The 20,745-nt window shown below is 48.6% G+C and overlaps 16 non-coding genes across 16 annotated transcripts; all 16 read left to right on the top strand.

Moving 5' to 3' along the window:
* The first annotated feature begins 406 nt into the window (after nucleotides 1-406).
* On the top strand, nucleotides 407-525 carry LOC126213709 (5S ribosomal RNA). The gene has a single exon (XR_007541364.1). It is a non-coding gene; the product is annotated as a 5S ribosomal RNA (ribosomal RNA).
* Nucleotides 526-1,703: 1,178 nt separating this feature from the next.
* LOC126213708 (5S ribosomal RNA) lies at nucleotides 1,704-1,822 on the top strand. Its single transcript, XR_007541363.1, has one exon. It is a non-coding gene; the product is annotated as a 5S ribosomal RNA (ribosomal RNA).
* A 1,178-nt stretch (nucleotides 1,823-3,000) lies between these two features.
* On the top strand, nucleotides 3,001-3,119 carry LOC126213706 (5S ribosomal RNA). Its single transcript, XR_007541362.1, has one exon. It is a non-coding gene; the product is annotated as a 5S ribosomal RNA (ribosomal RNA).
* Nucleotides 3,120-4,295: 1,176 nt separating this feature from the next.
* Nucleotides 4,296-4,414, top strand: LOC126213952 (5S ribosomal RNA). The gene has a single exon (XR_007541583.1). It is a non-coding gene; the product is annotated as a 5S ribosomal RNA (ribosomal RNA).
* Nucleotides 4,415-5,590: 1,176 nt separating this feature from the next.
* Nucleotides 5,591-5,709, top strand: LOC126213705 (5S ribosomal RNA). The gene has a single exon (XR_007541361.1). It is a non-coding gene; the product is annotated as a 5S ribosomal RNA (ribosomal RNA).
* A 1,178-nt stretch (nucleotides 5,710-6,887) lies between these two features.
* On the top strand, nucleotides 6,888-7,006 carry LOC126213950 (5S ribosomal RNA). The gene has a single exon (XR_007541582.1). It is a non-coding gene; the product is annotated as a 5S ribosomal RNA (ribosomal RNA).
* Nucleotides 7,007-8,182: 1,176 nt separating this feature from the next.
* Nucleotides 8,183-8,301, top strand: LOC126213704 (5S ribosomal RNA). The gene has a single exon (XR_007541360.1). It is a non-coding gene; the product is annotated as a 5S ribosomal RNA (ribosomal RNA).
* A 1,178-nt stretch (nucleotides 8,302-9,479) lies between these two features.
* On the top strand, nucleotides 9,480-9,598 carry LOC126213703 (5S ribosomal RNA). The gene has a single exon (XR_007541359.1). It is a non-coding gene; the product is annotated as a 5S ribosomal RNA (ribosomal RNA).
* Nucleotides 9,599-10,775: 1,177 nt separating this feature from the next.
* On the top strand, nucleotides 10,776-10,894 carry LOC126213949 (5S ribosomal RNA). The gene has a single exon (XR_007541581.1). It is a non-coding gene; the product is annotated as a 5S ribosomal RNA (ribosomal RNA).
* A 1,176-nt stretch (nucleotides 10,895-12,070) lies between these two features.
* Nucleotides 12,071-12,189, top strand: LOC126213701 (5S ribosomal RNA). Its single transcript, XR_007541357.1, has one exon. It is a non-coding gene; the product is annotated as a 5S ribosomal RNA (ribosomal RNA).
* Nucleotides 12,190-13,367: 1,178 nt separating this feature from the next.
* LOC126213700 (5S ribosomal RNA) lies at nucleotides 13,368-13,486 on the top strand. Its single transcript, XR_007541356.1, has one exon. It is a non-coding gene; the product is annotated as a 5S ribosomal RNA (ribosomal RNA).
* A 1,177-nt stretch (nucleotides 13,487-14,663) lies between these two features.
* Nucleotides 14,664-14,782, top strand: LOC126213947 (5S ribosomal RNA). The gene has a single exon (XR_007541579.1). It is a non-coding gene; the product is annotated as a 5S ribosomal RNA (ribosomal RNA).
* Nucleotides 14,783-15,958: 1,176 nt separating this feature from the next.
* On the top strand, nucleotides 15,959-16,077 carry LOC126213699 (5S ribosomal RNA). The gene has a single exon (XR_007541355.1). It is a non-coding gene; the product is annotated as a 5S ribosomal RNA (ribosomal RNA).
* Nucleotides 16,078-17,255: 1,178 nt separating this feature from the next.
* On the top strand, nucleotides 17,256-17,374 carry LOC126213946 (5S ribosomal RNA). The gene has a single exon (XR_007541578.1). It is a non-coding gene; the product is annotated as a 5S ribosomal RNA (ribosomal RNA).
* Nucleotides 17,375-18,550: 1,176 nt separating this feature from the next.
* On the top strand, nucleotides 18,551-18,669 carry LOC126213698 (5S ribosomal RNA). Its single transcript, XR_007541354.1, has one exon. It is a non-coding gene; the product is annotated as a 5S ribosomal RNA (ribosomal RNA).
* A 1,178-nt stretch (nucleotides 18,670-19,847) lies between these two features.
* On the top strand, nucleotides 19,848-19,966 carry LOC126213697 (5S ribosomal RNA). The gene has a single exon (XR_007541353.1). It is a non-coding gene; the product is annotated as a 5S ribosomal RNA (ribosomal RNA).
* The last annotated feature ends 779 nt before the right edge of the window (nucleotides 19,967-20,745 follow it).

The raw sequence follows: 20,745 nt of genomic DNA, 5'->3' as shown, positions 1-20,745 counted from the left end.
ACTACGCAAACACCCGGTGTGAGGCGAGGAAGCTCACATCGCTACCAGTGGCGCCCTCCAGCACGACACTGCCACACCCCGCACAGACCATACGCCGGTCGGCCGCGCGCCAGCCCCCCGCTGGACACCAGGGACAAGATGCGCCTTCCGCGTGTGTCGAAGGTTGCACGCGACAAGCGAATGACAGGAGGTGCAACGAGCAGCTGCGCGTCTCACACACGCGACGGCGCGCCCGCCAATTCGGCAATCGTTCTGCTGGGACGTCGGGCGCGCACTCCGCGCCGTCCTCGAGGAACTCGCTGTTGCGGAAGGAGGTGCTTTCGTCAAATGCGGCCGAAAACTAACATTTTGTGTGTTGGGAGGAGAGCCGAATGCGAATTCTGCCGTGCGCCTACAGTATATGTGCGCCAACGGCCATACCATGTTAAATACACCGGTTCTCGTCCGATCACCGAAGTTAAGCAACATCGGGCCCGGTTAGTACTTGGATGGGTGACCGCCTGGGAACATCGGGTGCTGTTGGCTCTCCCTTCTTTTTTTTTCCTTTTTATGTCGCTACTCCTGCCAGCCCTCTCGCCATACTACCCTTCCGTTAAAAAAAAATAAAAAATAAAAAAAACAAAAAAAGCAAAAAACAAAAAAATGAAAAAATAAATAAATAAAAAATAAATTAAAAAAAGAAAAAAGGTGCTGTTGGCTCACCTTCCTTTTTTTTTCCTTTTTATGTCGCTACTCCTGCCAGCCCTCTTGCCATACTACCCTTCTGTTGTGACAAAGACGTTTCCTTAAGCATTTTAAACTACTGTAATGGTGCGAAAACAAAAATAAAATAAAATAAAATAAATATGAGCCAATAAAAATGGTACTTTTGGCTCCCCTGCATTTTTGCTTTTTAAGTCGCTATCCTGCCAGCAGTCGTTTCATACTACCTTTCTGTCATGACAAAGATGCTTTCTTAAGCATTTTAAACTAATGCAACGGTACGATAATGCGGTAATTAACTCAGTTTGAGGGAGAATGTGCTAACGAAGTTTGCCGGGAAGTCTTTGAAAACGATAAAACAGCACGAATCTGCCCTGAAATGCGTCAGCGCCTATTGTTGTGCTGCACCGTAAAGTTCCAAATTTGATTTGTAATCATAAATTTTTTCTTTAGTCGCGTCGTCTAGTCCCGCAGACGTTTGTCGTGCTTGCGCCGTCATATGGACCACGACCCGAGCGGCAGCGAGCGGCAGTCGAGCAAAGTCGGGCCAAGTCGGGACGGGGACAGGGATAGGAAAGGTGCGAATGCACTGCCAACTACGCAAACACCCGGTGTGAGGCGAGGAAGCTCACATCGCTACCAGTGGCGCCCTCCAGCACGACACTGCCACACCCCGCACAGACCATACGCCGGTCGGCCGCGCGCCAGCCCCCCGCTGGACACCAGGGACAAGATGCGCCTTCCGCGTGTGTCGAAGGTTGCACGCGACAAGCGAATGACAGGAGGTGCAACGAGCAGCTGCGCGTCTCACACACGCGACGGCGCGCCCGCCAATTCGGCAATCGTTCTGCTGGGACGTCGGGCGCGCACTCCGCGCCGTCCTCGAGGAACTCGCTGTTGCGGAAGGAGGTGCTTTCGTCAAATGCGGCCGAAAACTAACATTTTGTGTGTTGGGAGGAGAGCCGAATGCGAATTCTGCCGTGCGCCTACAGTATATGTGCGCCAACGGCCATACCATGTTAAATACACCGGTTCTCGTCCGATCACCGAAGTTAAGCAACATCGGGCCCGGTTAGTACTTGGATGGGTGACCGCCTGGGAACATCGGGTGCTGTTGGCTCTCCCTTCTTTTTTTTTCCTTTTTATGTCGCTACTCCTGCCAGCCCTCTCGCCATACTACCCTTCCGTTAAAAAAAAATAAAAAATAAAAAAAACAAAAAAAGCAAAAAACAAAAAAATGAAAAAATAAATAAATAAAAAATAAATTAAAAAAAGAAAAAAGGTGCTGTTGGCTCACCTTCCTTTTTTTTTCCTTTTTATGTCGCTACTCCTGCCAGCCCTCTTGCCATACTACCCTTCTGTTGTGACAAAGACGTTTCCTTAAGCATTTTAAACTACTGTAATGGTGCGAAAACAAAAATAAAATAAAATAAAATAAATATGAGCCAATAAAAATGGTACTTTTGGCTCCCCTGCATTTTTGCTTTTTAAGTCGCTATCCTGCCAGCAGTCGTTTCATACTACCTTTCTGTCATGACAAAGATGCTTTCTTAAGCATTTTAAACTAATGCAACGGTACGATAATGCGGTAATTAACTCAGTTTGAGGGAGAATGTGCTAACGAAGTTTGCCGGGAAGTCTTTGAAAACGATAAAACAGCACGAATCTGCCCTGAAATGCGTCAGCGCCTATTGTTGTGCTGCACCGTAAAGTTCCAAATTTGATTTGTAATCATAAATTTTTTCTTTAGTCGCGTCGTCTAGTCCCGCAGACGTTTGTCGTGCTTGCGCCGTCATATGGACCACGACCCGAGCGGCAGCGAGCGGCAGTCGAGCAAAGTCGGGCCAAGTCGGGACGGGGACAGGGATAGGAAAGGTGCGAATGCACTGCCAACTACGCAAACACCCGGTGTGAGGCGAGGAAGCTCACATCGCTACCAGTGGCGCCCTCCAGCACGACACTGCCACACCCCGCACAGACCATACGCCGGTCGGCCGCGCGCCAGCCCCCCGCTGGACACCAGGGACAAGATGCGCCTTCCGCGTGTGTCGAAGGTTGCACGCGACAAGCGAATGACAGGAGGTGCAACGAGCAGCTGCGCGTCTCACACACGCGACGGCGCGCCCGCCAATTCGGCAATCGTTCTGCTGGGACGTCGGGCGCGCACTCCGCGCCGTCCTCGAGGAACTCGCTGTTGCGGAAGGAGGTGCTTTCGTCAAATGCGGCCGAAAACTAACATTTTGTGTGTTGGGAGGAGAGCCGAATGCGAATTCTGCCGTGCGCCTACAGTACATGTGCGCCAACGGCCATACCATGTTAAATACACCGGTTCTCGTCCGATCACCGAAGTTAAGCAACATCGGGCCCGGTTAGTACTTGGATGGGTGACCGCCTGGGAACATCGGGTGCTGTTGGCTCTCCCTTCTTTTTTTTTCCTTTTTATGTCGCTACTCCTGCCAGCCCTCTCGCCATACTACCCTTCCGTTAAAAAAAAATAAAAAATAAAAAAACAAAAAAAGCAAAAAACAAAAAAAAGAAAAAATAAATAAATAAAAAATAAATTAAAAAAAGAAAAAAGGTGCTGTTGGCTCACCTTCCTTTTTTTTCCTTTTTATGTCGCTACTCCTGCCAGCCCTCTTGCCATACTACCCTTCTGTTGTGACAAAGACGTTTCCTTAAGCATTTTAAACTACTGTAATGGTGCGAAAACAAAAATAAAATAAAATAAAATAAATATGAGCCAATAAAAATGGTACTTTTGGCTCCCCTGCATTTTTGCTTTTTAAGTCGCTATCCTGCCAGCAGTCGTTTCATACTACCTTTCTGTCATGACAAAGATGCTTTCTTAAGCATTTTAAACTAATGCAACGGTACGATAATGCGGTAATTAACTCAGTTTGAGGGAGAATGTGCTAACGAAGTTTGCCGGGAAGTCTTTGAAAACGATAAAACAGCACGAATCTGCCCTGAAATGCGTCAGCGCCTATTGTTGTGCTGCACCGTAAAGTTCCAAATTTGATTTGTAATCATAAATTTTTTCTTTAGTCGCGTCGTCTAGTCCCGCAGACGTTTGTCGTGCTTGCGCCGTCATATGGACCACGACCCGAGCGGCAGCGAGCGGCAGTCGAGCAAAGTCGGGCCAAGTCGGGACGGGGACAGGGATAGGAAAGGTGCGAATGCACTGCCAACTACGCAAACACCCGGTGTGAGGCGAGGAAGCTCACATCGCTACCAGTGGCGCCCTCCAGCACGACACTGCCACACCCCGCACAGACCATACGCCGGTCGGCCGCGCGCCAGCCCCCCGCTGGACACCAGGGACAAGATGCGCCTTCCGCGTGTGTCGAAGGTTGCACGCGACAAGCGAATGACAGGAGGTGCAACGAGCAGCTGCGCGTCTCACACACGCGACGGCGCGCCCGCCAATTCGGCAATCGTTCTGCTGGGACGTCGGGCGCGCACTCCGCGCCGTCCTCGAGGAACTCGCTGTTGCGGAAGGAGGTGCTTTCGTCAAATGCGGCCGAAAACTAACATTTTGTGTGTTGGGAGGAGAGCCGAATGCGAATTCTGCCGTGCGCCTACAGTATATGTGCGCCAACGGCCATACCATGTTAAATACACCGGTTCTCGTCCGATCACCGAAGTTAAGCAACATCGGGCCCGGTTAGTACTTGAATGGGTGACCGCCTGGGAACATCGGGTGCTGTTGGCTCTCCCTTCTTTTTTTTTCCTTTTTATGTCGCTACTCCTGCCAGTCCTCTCGCCATACTACCCTTCCGTTAAAAAAAATAAAAAATAAAAAAAACAAAAAAAGCAAAAAACAAAAAATGAAAAAATAAATAAATAAAAAATAAATTAAAAAAAAGAAAAAAGGTGCTGTTGGCTCACCTTCCTTTTTTTTCCTTTTTATGTCGCTACTCCTGCCAGCCCTCTTGCCATACTACCCTTCTGTTGTGACAAAGACGTTTCCTTAAGCATTTTAAACTACTGTAATGGTGCGAAAACAAAAATAAAATAAAATAAAATAAATATGAGCCAATAAAAATGGTACTTTTGGCTCCCCTGCATTTTTGCTTTTTAAGTCGCTATCCTGCCAGCAGTCGTTTCATACTACCTTTCTGTCATGACAAAGATGCTTTCTTAAGCATTTTAAACTAATGCAACGGTACGATAATGCGGTAATTAACTCAGTTTGAGGGAGAATGTGCTAACGAAGTTTGCCGGGAAGTCTTTGAAAACGATAAAACAGCACGAATCTGCCCTGAAATGCGTCAGCGCCTATTGTTGTGCTGCACCGTAAAGTTCCAAATTTGATTTGTAATCATAAATTTTTTCTTTAGTCGCGTCGTCTAGTCCCGCAGACGTTTGTCGTGCTTGCGCCGTCATATGGACCACGACCCGAGCGGCAGCGAGCGGCAGTCGAGCAAAGTCGGGCCAAGTCGGGACGGGGACAGGGATAGGAAAGGTGCGAATGCACTGCCAACTACGCAAACACCCGGTGTGAGGCGAGGAAGCTCACATCGCTACCAGTGGCGCCCTCCAGCACGACACTGCCACACCCCGCACAGACCATACGCCGGTCGGCCGCGCGCCAGCCCCCCGCTGGACACCAGGGACAAGATGCGCCTTCCGCGTGTGTCGAAGGTTGCACGCGACAAGCGAATGACAGGAGGTGCAACGAGCAGCTGCGCGTCTCACACACGCGACGGCGCGCCCGCCAATTCGGCAATCGTTCTGCTGGGACGTCGGGCGCGCACTCCGCGCCGTCCTCGAGGAACTCGCTGTTGCGGAAGGAGGTGCTTTCGTCAAATGCGGCCGAAAACTAACATTTTGTGTGTTGGGAGGAGAGCCGAATGCGAATTCTGCCGTGCGCCTACAGTATATGTGCGCCAACGGCCATACCATGTTAAATACACCGGTTCTCGTCCGATCACCGAAGTTAAGCAACATCGGGCCCGGTTAGTACTTGGATGGGTGACCGCCTGGGAACATCGGGTGCTGTTGGCTCTCCCTTCTTTTTTTTTCCTTTTTATGTCGCTACTCCTGCCAGCCCTCTCGCCATACTACCCTTCCGTTAAAAAAAAATAAAAAATAAAAAAAACAAAAAAAGCAAAAAACAAAAAAATGAAAAAATAAATAAATAAAAAATAAATTAAAAAAAGAAAAAAGGTGCTGTTGGCTCACCTTCCTTTTTTTTTCCTTTTTATGTCGCTACTCCTGCCAGCCCTCTTGCCATACTACCCTTCTGTTGTGACAAAGACGTTTCCTTAAGCATTTTAAACTACTGTAATGGTGCGAAAACAAAAATAAAATAAAATAAAATAAATATGAGCCAATAAAAATGGTACTTTTGGCTCCCCTGCATTTTTGCTTTTTAAGTCGCTATCCTGCCAGCAGTCGTTTCATACTACCTTTCTGTCATGACAAAGATGCTTTCTTAAGCATTTTAAACTAATGCAACGGTACGATAATGCGGTAATTAACTCAGTTTGAGGGAGAATGTGCTAACGAAGTTTGCCGGGAAGTCTTTGAAAACGATAAAACAGCACGAATCTGCCCTGAAATGCGTCAGCGCCTATTGTTGTGCTGCACCGTAAAGTTCCAAATTTGATTTGTAATCATAAATTTTTTCTTTAGTCGCGTCGTCTAGTCCCGCAGACGTTTGTCGTGCTTGCGCCGTCATATGGACCACGACCCGAGCGGCAGCGAGCGGCAGTCGAGCAAAGTCGGGCCAAGTCGGGACGGGGACAGGGATAGGACAGGTGCGAATGCACTGCCAACTACGCAAACACCCGGTGTGAGGCGAGGAAGCTCACATCGCTACCAGTGGCGCCCTCCAGCACGACACTGCCACACCCCGCACAGACCATACGCCGGTCGGCCGCGCGCCAGCCCCCCGCTGGACACCAGGGACAAGATGCGCCTTCCGCGTGTGTCGAAGGTTGCACGCGACAAGCGAATGACAGGAGGTGCAACGAGCAGCTGCGCGTCTCACACACGCGACGGCGCGCCCGCCAATTCGGCAATCGTTCTGCTGGGACGTCGGGCGCGCACTCCGCGCCGTCCTCGAGGAACTCGCTGTTGCGGAAGGAGGTGCTTTCGTCAAATGCGGCCGAAAACTAACATTTTGTGTGTTGGGAGGAGAGCCGAATGCGAATTCTGCCGTGCGCCTACAGTATATGTGCGCCAACGGCCATACCATGTTAAATACACCGGTTCTCGTCCGATCACCGAAGTTAAGCAACATCGGGCCCGGTTAGTACTTGAATGGGTGACCGCCTGGGAACATCGGGTGCTGTTGGCTCTCCCTTCTTTTTTTTTCCTTTTTATGTCGCTACTCCTGCCAGTCCTCTCGCCATACTACCCTTCCGTTAAAAAAAATAAAAAATAAAAAAAACAAAAAAAGCAAAAAACAAAAAATGAAAAAATAAATAAATAAAAAATAAATTAAAAAAAAGAAAAAAGGTGCTGTTGGCTCACCTTCCTTTTTTTTCCTTTTTATGTCGCTACTCCTGCCAGCCCTCTTGCCATACTACCCTTCTGTTGTGACAAAGACGTTTCCTTAAGCATTTTAAACTACTGTAATGGTGCGAAAACAAAAATAAAATAAAATAAAATAAATATGAGCCAATAAAAATGGTACTTTTGGCTCCCCTGCATTTTTGCTTTTTAAGTCGCTATCCTGCCAGCAGTCGTTTCATACTACCTTTCTGTCATGACAAAGATGCTTTCTTAAGCATTTTAAACTAATGCAACGGTACGATAATGCGGTAATTAACTCAGTTTGAGGGAGAATGTGCTAACGAAGTTTGCCGGGAAGTCTTTGAAAACGATAAAACAGCACGAATCTGCCCTGAAATGCGTCAGCGCCTATTGTTGTGCTGCACCGTAAAGTTCCAAATTTGATTTGTAATCATAAATTTTTTCTTTAGTCGCGTCGTCTAGTCCCGCAGACGTTTGTCGTGCTTGCGCCGTCATATGGACCACGACCCGAGCGGCAGCGAGCGGCAGTCGAGCAAAGTCGGGCCAAGTCGGGACGGGGACAGGGATAGGAAAGGTGCGAATGCACTGCCAACTACGCAAACACCCGGTGTGAGGCGAGGAAGCTCACATCGCTACCAGTGGCGCCCTCCAGCACGACACTGCCACACCCCGCACAGACCATACGCCGGTCGGCCGCGCGCCAGCCCCCCGCTGGACACCAGGGACAAGATGCGCCTTCCGCGTGTGTCGAAGGTTGCACGCGACAAGCGAATGACAGGAGGTGCAACGAGCAGCTGCGCGTCTCACACACGCGACGGCGCGCCCGCCAATTCGGCAATCGTTCTGCTGGGACGTCGGGCGCGCACTCCGCGCCGTCCTCGAGGAACTCGCTGTTGCGGAAGGAGGTGCTTTCGTCAAATGCGGCCGAAAACTAACATTTTGTGTGTTGGGAGGAGAGCCGAATGCGAATTCTGCCGTGCGCCTACAGTATATGTGCGCCAACGGCCATACCATGTTAAATACACCGGTTCTCGTCCGATCACCGAAGTTAAGCAACATCGGGCCCGGTTAGTACTTGGATGGGTGACCGCCTGGGAACATCGGGTGCTGTTGGCTCTCCCTTCTTTTTTTTTCCTTTTTATGTCGCTACTCCTGCCAGCCCTCTCGCCATACTACCCTTCCGTTAAAAAAAAATAAAAAATAAAAAAAACAAAAAAAGCAAAAAACAAAAAAATGAAAAAATAAATAAATAAAAAATAAATTAAAAAAAGAAAAAAGGTGCTGTTGGCTCACCTTCCTTTTTTTTTCCTTTTTATGTCGCTACTCCTGCCAGCCCTCTTGCCATACTACCCTTCTGTTGTGACAAAGACGTTTCCTTAAGCATTTTAAACTACTGTAATGGTGCGAAAACAAAAATAAAATAAAATAAAATAAATATGAGCCAATAAAAATGGTACTTTTGGCTCCCCTGCATTTTTGCTTTTTAAGTCGCTATCCTGCCAGCAGTCGTTTCATACTACCTTTCTGTCATGACAAAGATGCTTTCTTAAGCATTTTAAACTAATGCAACGGTACGATAATGCGGTAATTAACTCAGTTTGAGGGAGAATGTGCTAACGAAGTTTGCCGGGAAGTCTTTGAAAACGATAAAACAGCACGAATCTGCCCTGAAATGCGTCAGCGCCTATTGTTGTGCTGCACCGTAAAGTTCCAAATTTGATTTGTAATCATAAATTTTTTCTTTAGTCGCGTCGTCTAGTCCCGCAGACGTTTGTCGTGCTTGCGCCGTCATATGGACCACGACCCGAGCGGCAGCGAGCGGCAGTCGAGCAAAGTCGGGCCAAGTCGGGACGGGGACAGGGATAGGAAAGGTGCGAATGCACTGCCAACTACGCAAACACCCGGTGTGAGGCGAGGAAGCTCACATCGCTACCAGTGGCGCCCTCCAGCACGACACTGCCACACCCCGCACAGACCATACGCCGGTCGGCCGCGCGCCAGCCCCCCGCTGGACACCAGGGACAAGATGCGCCTTCCGCGTGTGTCGAAGGTTGCACGCGACAAGCGAATGACAGGAGGTGCAACGAGCAGCTGCGCGTCTCACACACGCGACGGCGCGCCCGCCAATTCGGCAATCGTTCTGCTGGGACGTCGGGCGCGCACTCCGCGCCGTCCTCGAGGAACTCGCTGTTGCGGAAGGAGGTGCTTTCGTCAAATGCGGCCGAAAACTAACATTTTGTGTGTTGGGAGGAGAGCCGAATGCGAATTCTGCCGTGCGCCTACAGTACATGTGCGCCAACGGCCATACCATGTTAAATACACCGGTTCTCGTCCGATCACCGAAGTTAAGCAACATCGGGCCCGGTTAGTACTTGGATGGGTGACCGCCTGGGAACATCGGGTGCTGTTGGCTCTCCCTTCTTTTTTTTTCCTTTTTATGTCGCTACTCCTGCCAGCCCTCTCGCCATACTACCCTTCCGTTAAAAAAAAATAAAAAATAAAAAAAACAAAAAAAGCAAAAAACAAAAAAAAGAAAAAATAAATAAATAAAAAATAAATTAAAAAAAGAAAAAAGGTGCTGTTGGCTCACCTTCCTTTTTTTTCCTTTTTATGTCGCTACTCCTGCCAGCCCTCTTGCCATACTACCCTTCTGTTGTGACAAAGACGTTTCCTTAAGCATTTTAAACTACTGTAATGGTGCGAAAACAAAAATAAAATAAAATAAAATAAATATGAGCCAATAAAAATGGTACTTTTGGCTCCCCTGCATTTTTGCTTTTTAAGTCGCTATCCTGCCAGCAGTCGTTTCATACTACCTTTCTGTCATGACAAAGATGCTTTCTTAAGCATTTTAAACTAATGCAACGGTACGATAATGCGGTAATTAACTCAGTTTGAGGGAGAATGTGCTAACGAAGTTTGCCGGGAAGTCTTTGAAAACGATAAAACAGCACGAATCTGCCCTGAAATGCGTCAGCGCCTATTGTTGTGCTGCACCGTAAAGTTCCAAATTTGATTTGTAATCATAAATTTTTTCTTTAGTCGCGTCGTCTAGTCCCGCAGACGTTTGTCGTGCTTGCGCCGTCATATGGACCACGACCCGAGCGGCAGCGAGCGGCAGTCGAGCAAAGTCGGGCCAAGTCGGGACGGGGACAGGGATAGGAAAGGTGCGAATGCACTGCCAACTACGCAAACACCCGGTGTGAGGCGAGGAAGCTCACATCGCTACCAGTGGCGCCCTCCAGCACGACACTGCCACACCCCGCACAGACCATACGCCGGTCGGCCGCGCGCCAGCCCCCCGCTGGACACCAGGGACGAGATGCGCCTTCCGCGTGTGTCGAAGGTTGCACGCGACAAGCGAATGACAGGAGGTGCAACGAGCAGCTGCGCGTCTCACACACGCGACGGCGCGCCCGCCAATTCGGCAATCGTTCTGCTGGGACGTCGGGCGCGCACTCCGCGCCGTCCTCGAGGAACTCGCTGTTGCGGAAGGAGGTGCTTTCGTCAAATGCGGCCGAAAACTAACATTTTGTGTGTTGGGAGGAGAGCCGAATGCGAATTCTGCCGTGCGCCTACAGTATATGTGCGCCAACGGCCATACCATGTTAAATACACCGGTTCTCGTCCGATCACCGAAGTTAAGCAACATCGGGCCCGGTTAGTACTTGAATGGGTGACCGCCTGGGAACATCGGGTGCTGTTGGCTCTCCCTTCTTTTTTTTTCCTTTTTATGTCGCTACTCCTGCCAGTCCTCTCGCCATACTACCCTTCCGTTAAAAAAAATAAAAAATAAAAAAAACAAAAAAAGCAAAAAACAAAAAATGAAAAAATAAATAAATAAAAAATAAATTAAAAAAAAGAAAAAAGGTGCTGTTGGCTCACCTTCCTTTTTTTTCCTTTTTATGTCGCTACTCCTGCCAGCCCTCTTGCCATACTACCCTTCTGTTGTGACAAAGACGTTTCCTTAAGCATTTTAAACTACTGTAATGGTGCGAAAACAAAAATAAAATAAAATAAAATAAATATGAGCCAATAAAAATGGTACTTTTGGCTCCCCTGCATTTTTGCTTTTTAAGTCGCTATCCTGCCAGCAGTCGTTTCATACTACCTTTCTGTCATGACAAAGATGCTTTCTTAAGCATTTTAAACTAATGCAACGGTACGATAATGCGGTAATTAACTCAGTTTGAGGGAGAATGTGCTAACGAAGTTTGCCGGGAAGTCTTTGAAAACGATAAAACAGCACGAATCTGCCCTGAAATGCGTCAGCGCCTATTGTTGTGCTGCACCGTAAAGTTCCAAATTTGATTTGTAATCATAAATTTTTTCTTTAGTCGCGTCGTCTAGTCCCGCAGACGTTTGTCGTGCTTGCGCCGTCATATGGACCACGACCCGAGCGGCAGCGAGCGGCAGTCGAGCAAAGTCGGGCCAAGTCGGGACGGGGACAGGGATAGGAAAGGTGCGAATGCACTGCCAACTACGCAAACACCCGGTGTGAGGCGAGGAAGCTCACATCGCTACCAGTGGCGCCCTCCAGCACGACACTGCCACACCCCGCACAGACCATACGCCGGTCGGCCGCGCGCCAGCCCCCCGCTGGACACCAGGGACAAGATGCGCCTTCCGCGTGTGTCGAAGGTTGCACGCGACAAGCGAATGACAGGAGGTGCAACGAGCAGCTGCGCGTCTCACACACGCGACGGCGCGCCCGCCAATTCGGCAATCGTTCTGCTGGGACGTCGGGCGCGCACTCCGCGCCGTCCTCGAGGAACTCGCTGTTGCGGAAGGAGGTGCTTTCGTCAAATGCGGCCGAAAACTAACATTTTGTGTGTTGGGAGGAGAGCCGAATGCGAATTCTGCCGTGCGCCTACAGTACATGTGCGCCAACGGCCATACCATGTTAAATACACCGGTTCTCGTCCGATCACCGAAGTTAAGCAACATCGGGCCCGGTTAGTACTTGGATGGGTGACCGCCTGGGAACATCGGGTGCTGTTGGCTCTCCCTTCTTTTTTTTTCCTTTTTATGTCGCTACTCCTGCCAGCCCTCTCGCCATACTACCCTTCCGTTAAAAAAAAATAAAAAATAAAAAAAACAAAAAAAGCAAAAAACAAAAAAATGAAAAAATAAATAAATAAAAAATAAATTAAAAAAAGAAAAAAGGTGCTGTTGGCTCACCTTCCTTTTTTTTTCCTTTTTATGTCGCTACTCCTGCCAGCCCTCTTGCCATACTACCCTTCTGTTGTGACAAAGACGTTTCCTTAAGCATTTTAAACTACTGTAATGGTGCGAAAACAAAAATAAAATAAAATAAAATAAATATGAGCCAATAAAAATGGTACTTTTGGCTCCCCTGCATTTTTGCTTTTTAAGTCGCTATCCTGCCAGCAGTCGTTTCATACTACCTTTCTGTCATGACAAAGATGCTTTCTTAAGCATTTTAAACTAATGCAACGGTACGATAATGCGGTAATTAACTCAGTTTGAGGGAGAATGTGCTAACGAAGTTTGCCGGGAAGTCTTTGAAAACGATAAAACAGCACGAATCTGCCCTGAAATGCGTCAGCGCCTATTGTTGTGCTGCACCGTAAAGTTCCAAATTTGATTTGTAATCATAAATTTTTTCTTTAGTCGCGTCGTCTAGTCCCGCAGACGTTTGTCGTGCTTGCGCCGTCATATGGACCACGACCCGAGCGGCAGCGAGCGGCAGTCGAGCAAAGTCGGGCCAAGTCGGGACGGGGACAGGGATAGGAAAGGTGCGAATGCACTGCCAACTACGCAAACACCCGGTGTGAGGCGAGGAAGCTCACATCGCTACCAGTGGCGCCCTCCAGCACGACACTGCCACACCCCGCACAGACCATACGCCGGTCGGCCGCGCGCCAGCCCCCCGCTGGACACCAGGGACAAGATGCGCCTTCCGCGTGTGTCGAAGGTTGCACGCGACAAGCGAATGACAGGAGGTGCAACGAGCAGCTGCGCGTCTCACACACGCGACGGCGCGCCCGCCAATTCGGCAATCGTTCTGCTGGGACGTCGGGCGCGCACTCCGCGCCGTCCTCGAGGAACTCGCTGTTGCGGAAGGAGGTGCTTTCGTCAAATGCGGCCGAAAACTAACATTTTGTGTGTTGGGAGGAGAGCCGAATGCGAATTCTGCCGTGCGCCTACAGTACATGTGCGCCAACGGCCATACCATGTTAAATACACCGGTTCTCGTCCGATCACCGAAGTTAAGCAACATCGGGCCCGGTTAGTACTTGGATGGGTGACCGCCTGGGAACATCGGGTGCTGTTGGCTCTCCCTTCTTTTTTTTTCCTTTTTATGTCGCTACTCCTGCCAGCCCTCTCGCCATACTACCCTTCCGTTAAAAAAAAATAAAAAATAAAAAAAACAAAAAAAGCAAAAAACAAAAAAAAGAAAAAATAAATAAATAAAAAATAAATTAAAAAAAGAAAAAAGGTGCTGTTGGCTCACCTTCCTTTTTTTTCCTTTTTATGTCGCTACTCCTGCCAGCCCTCTTGCCATACTACCCTTCTGTTGTGACAAAGACGTTTCCTTAAGCATTTTAAACTACTGTAATGGTGCGAAAACAAAAATAAAATAAAATAAAATAAATATGAGCCAATAAAAATGGTACTTTTGGCTCCCCTGCATTTTTGCTTTTTAAGTCGCTATCCTGCCAGCAGTCGTTTCATACTACCTTTCTGTCATGACAAAGATGCTTTCTTAAGCATTTTAAACTAATGCAACGGTACGATAATGCGGTAATTAACTCAGTTTGAGGGAGAATGTGCTAACGAAGTTTGCCGGGAAGTCTTTGAAAACGATAAAACAGCACGAATCTGCCCTGAAATGCGTCAGCGCCTATTGTTGTGCTGCACCGTAAAGTTCCAAATTTGATTTGTAATCATAAATTTTTTCTTTAGTCGCGTCGTCTAGTCCCGCAGACGTTTGTCGTGCTTGCGCCGTCATATGGACCACGACCCGAGCGGCAGCGAGCGGCAGTCGAGCAAAGTCGGGCCAAGTCGGGACGGGGACAGGGATAGGAAAGGTGCGAATGCACTGCCAACTACGCAAACACCCGGTGTGAGGCGAGGAAGCTCACATCGCTACCAGTGGCGCCCTCCAGCACGACACTGCCACACCCCGCACAGACCATACGCCGGTCGGCCGCGCGCCAGCCCCCCGCTGGACACCAGGGACGAGATGCGCCTTCCGCGTGTGTCGAAGGTTGCACGCGACAAGCGAATGACAGGAGGTGCAACGAGCAGCTGCGCGTCTCACACACGCGACGGCGCGCCCGCCAATTCGGCAATCGTTCTGCTGGGACGTCGGGCGCGCACTCCGCGCCGTCCTCGAGGAACTCGCTGTTGCGGAAGGAGGTGCTTTCGTCAAATGCGGCCGAAAACTAACATTTTGTGTGTTGGGAGGAGAGCCGAATGCGAATTCTGCCGTGCGCCTACAGTATATGTGCGCCAACGGCCATACCATGTTAAATACACCGGTTCTCGTCCGATCACCGAAGTTAAGCAACATCGGGCCCGGTTAGTACTTGAATGGGTGACCGCCTGGGAACATCGGGTGCTGTTGGCTCTCCCTTCTTTTTTTTTCCTTTTTATGTCGCTACTCCTGCCAGTCCTCTCGCCATACTACCCTTCCGTTAAAAAAAATAAAAAATAAAAAAAACAAAAAAAGCAAAAAACAAAAAATGAAAAAATAAATAAATAAAAAATAAATTAAAAAAAAGAAAAAAGGTGCTGTTGGCTCACCTTCCTTTTTTTTCCTTTTTATGTCGCTACTCCTGCCAGCCCTCTTGCCATACTACCCTTCTGTTGTGACAAAGACGTTTCCTTAAGCATTTTAAACTACTGTAATGGTGCGAAAACAAAAATAAAATAAAATAAAATAAATATGAGCCAATAAAAATGGTACTTTTGGCTCCCCTGCATTTTTGCTTTTTAAGTCGCTATCCTGCCAGCAGTCGTTTCATACTACCTTTCTGTCATGACAAAGATGCTTTCTTAAGCATTTTAAACTAATGCAACGGTACGATAATGCGGTAATTAACTCAGTTTGAGGGAGAATGTGCTAACGAAGTTTGCCGGGAAGTCTTTGAAAACGATAAAACAGCACGAATCTGCCCTGAAATGCGTCAGCGCCTATTGTTGTGCTGCACCGTAAAGTTCCAAATTTGATTTGTAATCATAAATTTTTTCTTTAGTCGCGTCGTCTAGTCCCGCAGACGTTTGTCGTGCTTGCGCCGTCATATGGACCACGACCCGAGCGGCAGCGAGCGGCAGTCGAGCAAAGTCGGGCCAAGTCGGGACGGGGACAGGGATAGGAAAGGTGCGAATGCACTGCCAACTACGCAAACACCCGGTGTGAGGCGAGGAAGCTCACATCGCTACCAGTGGCGCCCTCCAGCACGACACTGCCACACCCCGCACAGACCATACGCCGGTCGGCCGCGCGCCAGCCCCCCGCTGGACACCAGGGACAAGATGCGCCTTCCGCGTGTGTCGAAGGTTGCACGCGACAAGCGAATGACAGGAGGTGCAACGAGCAGCTGCGCGTCTCACACACGCGACGGCGCGCCCGCCAATTCGGCAATCGTTCTGCTGGGACGTCGGGCGCGCACTCCGCGCCGTCCTCGAGGAACTCGCTGTTGCGGAAGGAGGTGCTTTCGTCAAATGCGGCCGAAAACTAACATTTTGTGTGTTGGGAGGAGAGCCGAATGCGAATTCTGCCGTGCGCCTACAGTACATGTGCGCCAACGGCCATACCATGTTAAATACACCGGTTCTCGTCCGATCACCGAAGTTAAGCAACATCGGGCCCGGTTAGTACTTGGATGGGTGACCGCCTGGGAACATCGGGTGCTGTTGGCTCTCCCTTCTTTTTTTTTCCTTTTTATGTCGCTACTCCTGCCAGCCCTCTCGCCATACTACCCTTCCGTTAAAAAAAAATAAAAAATAAAAAAAACAAAAAAAGCAAAAAACAAAAAAATGAAAAAATAAATAAATAAAAAATAAATTAAAAAAAGAAAAAAGGTGCTGTTGGCTCACCTTCCTTTTTTTTTCCTTTTTATGTCGCTACTCCTGCCAGCCCTCTTGCCATACTACCCTTCTGTTGTGACAAAGACGTTTCCTTAAGCATTTTAAACTACTGTAATGGTGCGAAAACAAAAATAAAATAAAATAAAATAAATATGAGCCAATAAAAATGGTACTTTTGGCTCCCCTGCATTTTTGCTTTTTAAGTCGCTATCCTGCCAGCAGTCGTTTCATACTACCTTTCTGTCATGACAAAGATGCTTTCTTAAGCATTTTAAACTAATGCAACGGTACGATAATGCGGTAATTAACTCAGTTTGAGGGAGAATGTGCTAACGAAGTTTGCCGGGAAGTCTTTGAAAACGATAAAACAGCACGAATCTGCCCTGAAATGCGTCAGCGCCTATTGTTGTGCTGCACCGTAAAGTTCCAAATTTGATTTGTAATCATAAATTTTTTCTTTAGTCGCGTCGTCTAGTCCCGCAGACGTTTGTCGTGCTTGCGCCGTCATATGGACCACGACCCGAGCGGCAGCGAGCGGCAGTCGAGCAAAGTCGGGCCAAGTCGGGACGGGGACAGGGATAGGAAAGGTGCGAATGCACTGCCAACTACGCAAACACCCGGTGTGAGGCGAGGAAGCTCACATCGCTACCAGTGGCGCCCTCCAGCACGACACTGCCACACCCCGCACAGACCATACGCCGGTCGGCCGCGCGCCAGCCCCCCGCTGGACACCAGGGACAAGATGCGCCTTCCGCGTGTGTCGAAGGTTGCACGCGACAAGCGAATGACAGGAGGTGCAACGAGCAGCTGCGCGTCTCACACACGCGACGGCGCGCCCGCCAATTCGGCAATCGTTCTGCTGGGACGTCGGGCGCGCACTCCGCGCCGTCCTCGAGGAACTCGCTGTTGCGGAAGGAGGTGCTTTCGTCAAATGCGGCCGAAAACTAACATTTTGTGTGTTGGGAGGAGAGCCGAATGCGAATTCTGCCGTGCGCCTACAGTATATGTGCGCCAACGGCCATACCATGTTAAATACACCGGTTCTCGTCCGATCACCGAAGTTAAGCAACATCGGGCCCGGTTAGTACTTGAATGGGTGACCGCCTGGGAACATCGGGTGCTGTTGGCTCTCCCTTCTTTTTTTTTCCTTTTTATGTCGCTACTCCTGCCAGTCCTCTCGCCATACTACCCTTCCGTTAAAAAAAATAAAAAATAAAAAAAACAAAAAAAGCAAAAAACAAAAAATGAAAAAATAAATAAATAAAAAATAAATTAAAAAAAAGAAAAAAGGTGCTGTTGGCTCACCTTCCTTTTTTTTCCTTTTTATGTCGCTACTCCTGCCAGCCCTCTTGCCATACTACCCTTCTGTTGTGACAAAGACGTTTCCTTAAGCATTTTAAACTACTGTAATGGTGCGAAAACAAAAATAAAATAAAATAAAATAAATATGAGCCAATAAAAATGGTACTTTTGGCTCCCCTGCATTTTTGCTTTTTAAGTCGCTATCCTGCCAGCAGTCGTTTCATACTACCTTTCTGTCATGACAAAGATGCTTTCTTAAGCATTTTAAACTAATGCAACGGTACGATAATGCGGTAATTAACTCAGTTTGAGGGAGAATGTGCTAACGAAGTTTGCCGGGAAGTCTTTGAAAACGATAAAACAGCACGAATCTGCCCTGAAATGCGTCAGCGCCTATTGTTGTGCTGCACCGTAAAGTTCCAAATTTGATTTGTAATCATAAATTTTTTCTTTAGTCGCGTCGTCTAGTCCCGCAGACGTTTGTCGTGCTTGCGCCGTCATATGGACCACGACCCGAGCGGCAGCGAGCGGCAGTCGAGCAAAGTCGGGCCAAGTCGGGACGGGGACAGGGATAGGAAAGGTGCGAATGCACTGCCAACTACGCAAACACCCGGTGTGAGGCGAGGAAGCTCACATCGCTACCAGTGGCGCCCTCCAGCACGACACTGCCACACCCCGCACAGACCATACGCCGGTCGGCCGCGCGCCAGCCCCCCGCTGGACACCAGGGACAAGATGCGCCTTCCGCGTGTGTCGAAGGTTGCACGCGACAAGCGAATGACAGGAGGTGCAACGAGCAGCTGCGCGTCTCACACACGCGACGGCGCGCCCGCCAATTCGGCAATCGTTCTGCTGGGACGTCGGGCGCGCACTCCGCGCCGTCCTCGAGGAACTCGCTGTTGCGGAAGGAGGTGCTTTCGTCAAATGCGGCCGAAAACTAACATTTTGTGTGTTGGGAGGAGAGCCGAATGCGAATTCTGCCGTGCGCCTACAGTATATGTGCGCCAACGGCCATACCATGTTAAATACACCGGTTCTCGTCCGATCACCGAAGTTAAGCAACATCGGGCCCGGTTAGTACTTGGATGGGTGACCGCCTGGGAACATCGGGTGCTGTTGGCTCTCCCTTCTTTTTTTTTCCTTTTTATGTCGCTACTCCTGCCAGCCCTCTCGCCATACTACCCTTCCGTTAAAAAAAAATAAAAAATAAAAAAAACAAAAAAAGCAAAAAACAAAAAAATGAAAAAATAAATAAATAAAAAATAAATTAAAAAAAGAAAAAAGGTGCTGTTGGCTCACCTTCCTTTTTTTTTCCTTTTTATGTCGCTACTCCTGCCAGCCCTCTTGCCATACTACCCTTCTGTTGTGACAAAGACGTTTCCTTAAGCATTTTAAACTACTGTAATGGTGCGAAAACAAAAATAAAATAAAATAAAATAAATATGAGCCAATAAAAATGGTACTTTTGGCTCCCCTGCATTTTTGCTTTTTAAGTCGCTATCCTGCCAGCAGTCGTTTCATACTACCTTTCTGTCATGACAAAGATGCTTTCTTAAGCATTTTAAACTAATGCAACGGTACGATAATGCGGTAATTAACTCAGTTTGAGGGAGAATGTGCTAACGAAGTTTGCCGGGAAGTCTTTGAAAACGATAAAACAGCACGAATCTGCCCTGAAATGCGTCAGCGCCTATTGTTGTGCTGCACCGTAAAGTTCCAAATTTGATTTGTAATCATAAATTTTTTCTTTAGTCGCGTCGTCTAGTCCCGCAGACGTTTGTCGTGCTTGCGCCGTCATATGGACCACGACCCGAGCGGCAGCGAGCGGCAGTCGAGCAAAGTCGGGCCAAGTCGGGACGGGGACAGGGATAGGAAAGGTGCGAATGCACTGCCAACTACGCAAACACCCGGTGTGAGGCGAGGAAGCTCACATCGCTACCAGTGGCGCCCTCCAGCACGACACTGCCACACCCCGCACAGACCATACGCCGGTCGGCCGCGCGCCAGCCCCCCGCTGGACACCAGGGACAAGATGCGCCTTCCGCGTGTGTCGAAGGTTGCACGCGACAAGCGAATGACAGGAGGTGCAACGAGCAGCTGCGCGTCTCACACACGCGACGGCGCGCCCGCCAATTCGGCAATCGTTCTGCTGGGACGTCGGGCGCGCACTCCGCGCCGTCCTCGAGGAACTCGCTGTTGCGGAAGGAGGTGCTTTCGTCAAATGCGGCCGAAAACTAACATTTTGTGTGTTGGGAGGAGAGCCGAATGCGAATTCTGCCGTGCGCCTACAGTACATGTGCGCCAACGGCCATACCATGTTAAATACACCGGTTCTCGTCCGATCACCGAAGTTAAGCAACATCGGGCCCGGTTAGTACTTGGATGGGTGACCGCCTGGGAACATCGGGTGCTGTTGGCTCTCCCTTCTTTTTTTTTCCTTTTTATGTCGCTACTCCTGCCAGCCCTCTCGCCATACTACCCTTCCGTTAAAAAAAAATAAAAAATAAAAAAAACAAAAAAAGCAAAAAACAAAAAAAAGAAAAAATAAATAAATAAAAAATAAATTAAAAAAAGAAAAAAGGTGCTGTTGGCTCACCTTCCTTTTTTTTCCTTTTTATGTCGCTACTCCTGCCAGCCCTCTTGCCATACTACCCTTCTGTTGTGACAAAGACGTTTCCTTAAGCATTTTAAACTACTGTAATGGTGCGAAAACAAAAATAAAATAAAATAAAATAAATATGAGCCAATAAAAATGGTACTTTTGGCTCCCCTGCATTTTTGCTTTTTAAGTCGCTATCCTGCCAGCAGTCGTTTCATACTACCTTTCTGTCATGACAAAGATGCTTTCTTAAGCATTTTAAACTAATGCAACGGTACGATAATGCGGTAATTAACTCAGTTTGAGGGAGAATGTGCTAACGAAGTTTGCCGGGAAGTCTTTGAAAACGATAAAACAGCACGAATCTGCCCTGAAATGCGTCAGCGCCTATTGTTGTGCTGCACCGTAAAGTTCCAAATTTGATTTGTAATCATAAATTTTTTCTTTAGTCGCGTCGTCTAGTCCCGCAGACGTTTGTCGTGCTTGCGCCGTCATATGGACCACGACCCGAGCGGCAGCGAGCGGCAGTCGAGCAAAGTCGGGCCAAGTCGGGACGGGGACAGGGATAGGAAAGGTGCGAATGCACTGCCAACTACGCA

Source organism: Schistocerca nitens, chromosome 11 (genome assembly GCF_023898315.1).
Source record: "Schistocerca nitens isolate TAMUIC-IGC-003100 chromosome 11, iqSchNite1.1, whole genome shotgun sequence".
Classification (NCBI taxonomy): domain Eukaryota; kingdom Metazoa; phylum Arthropoda; class Insecta; order Orthoptera; family Acrididae; genus Schistocerca; species Schistocerca nitens.
The sequence above is the reverse complement of the archived record's forward strand: the minus strand, read 5'-3'. Positions and strand labels throughout refer to the sequence as shown.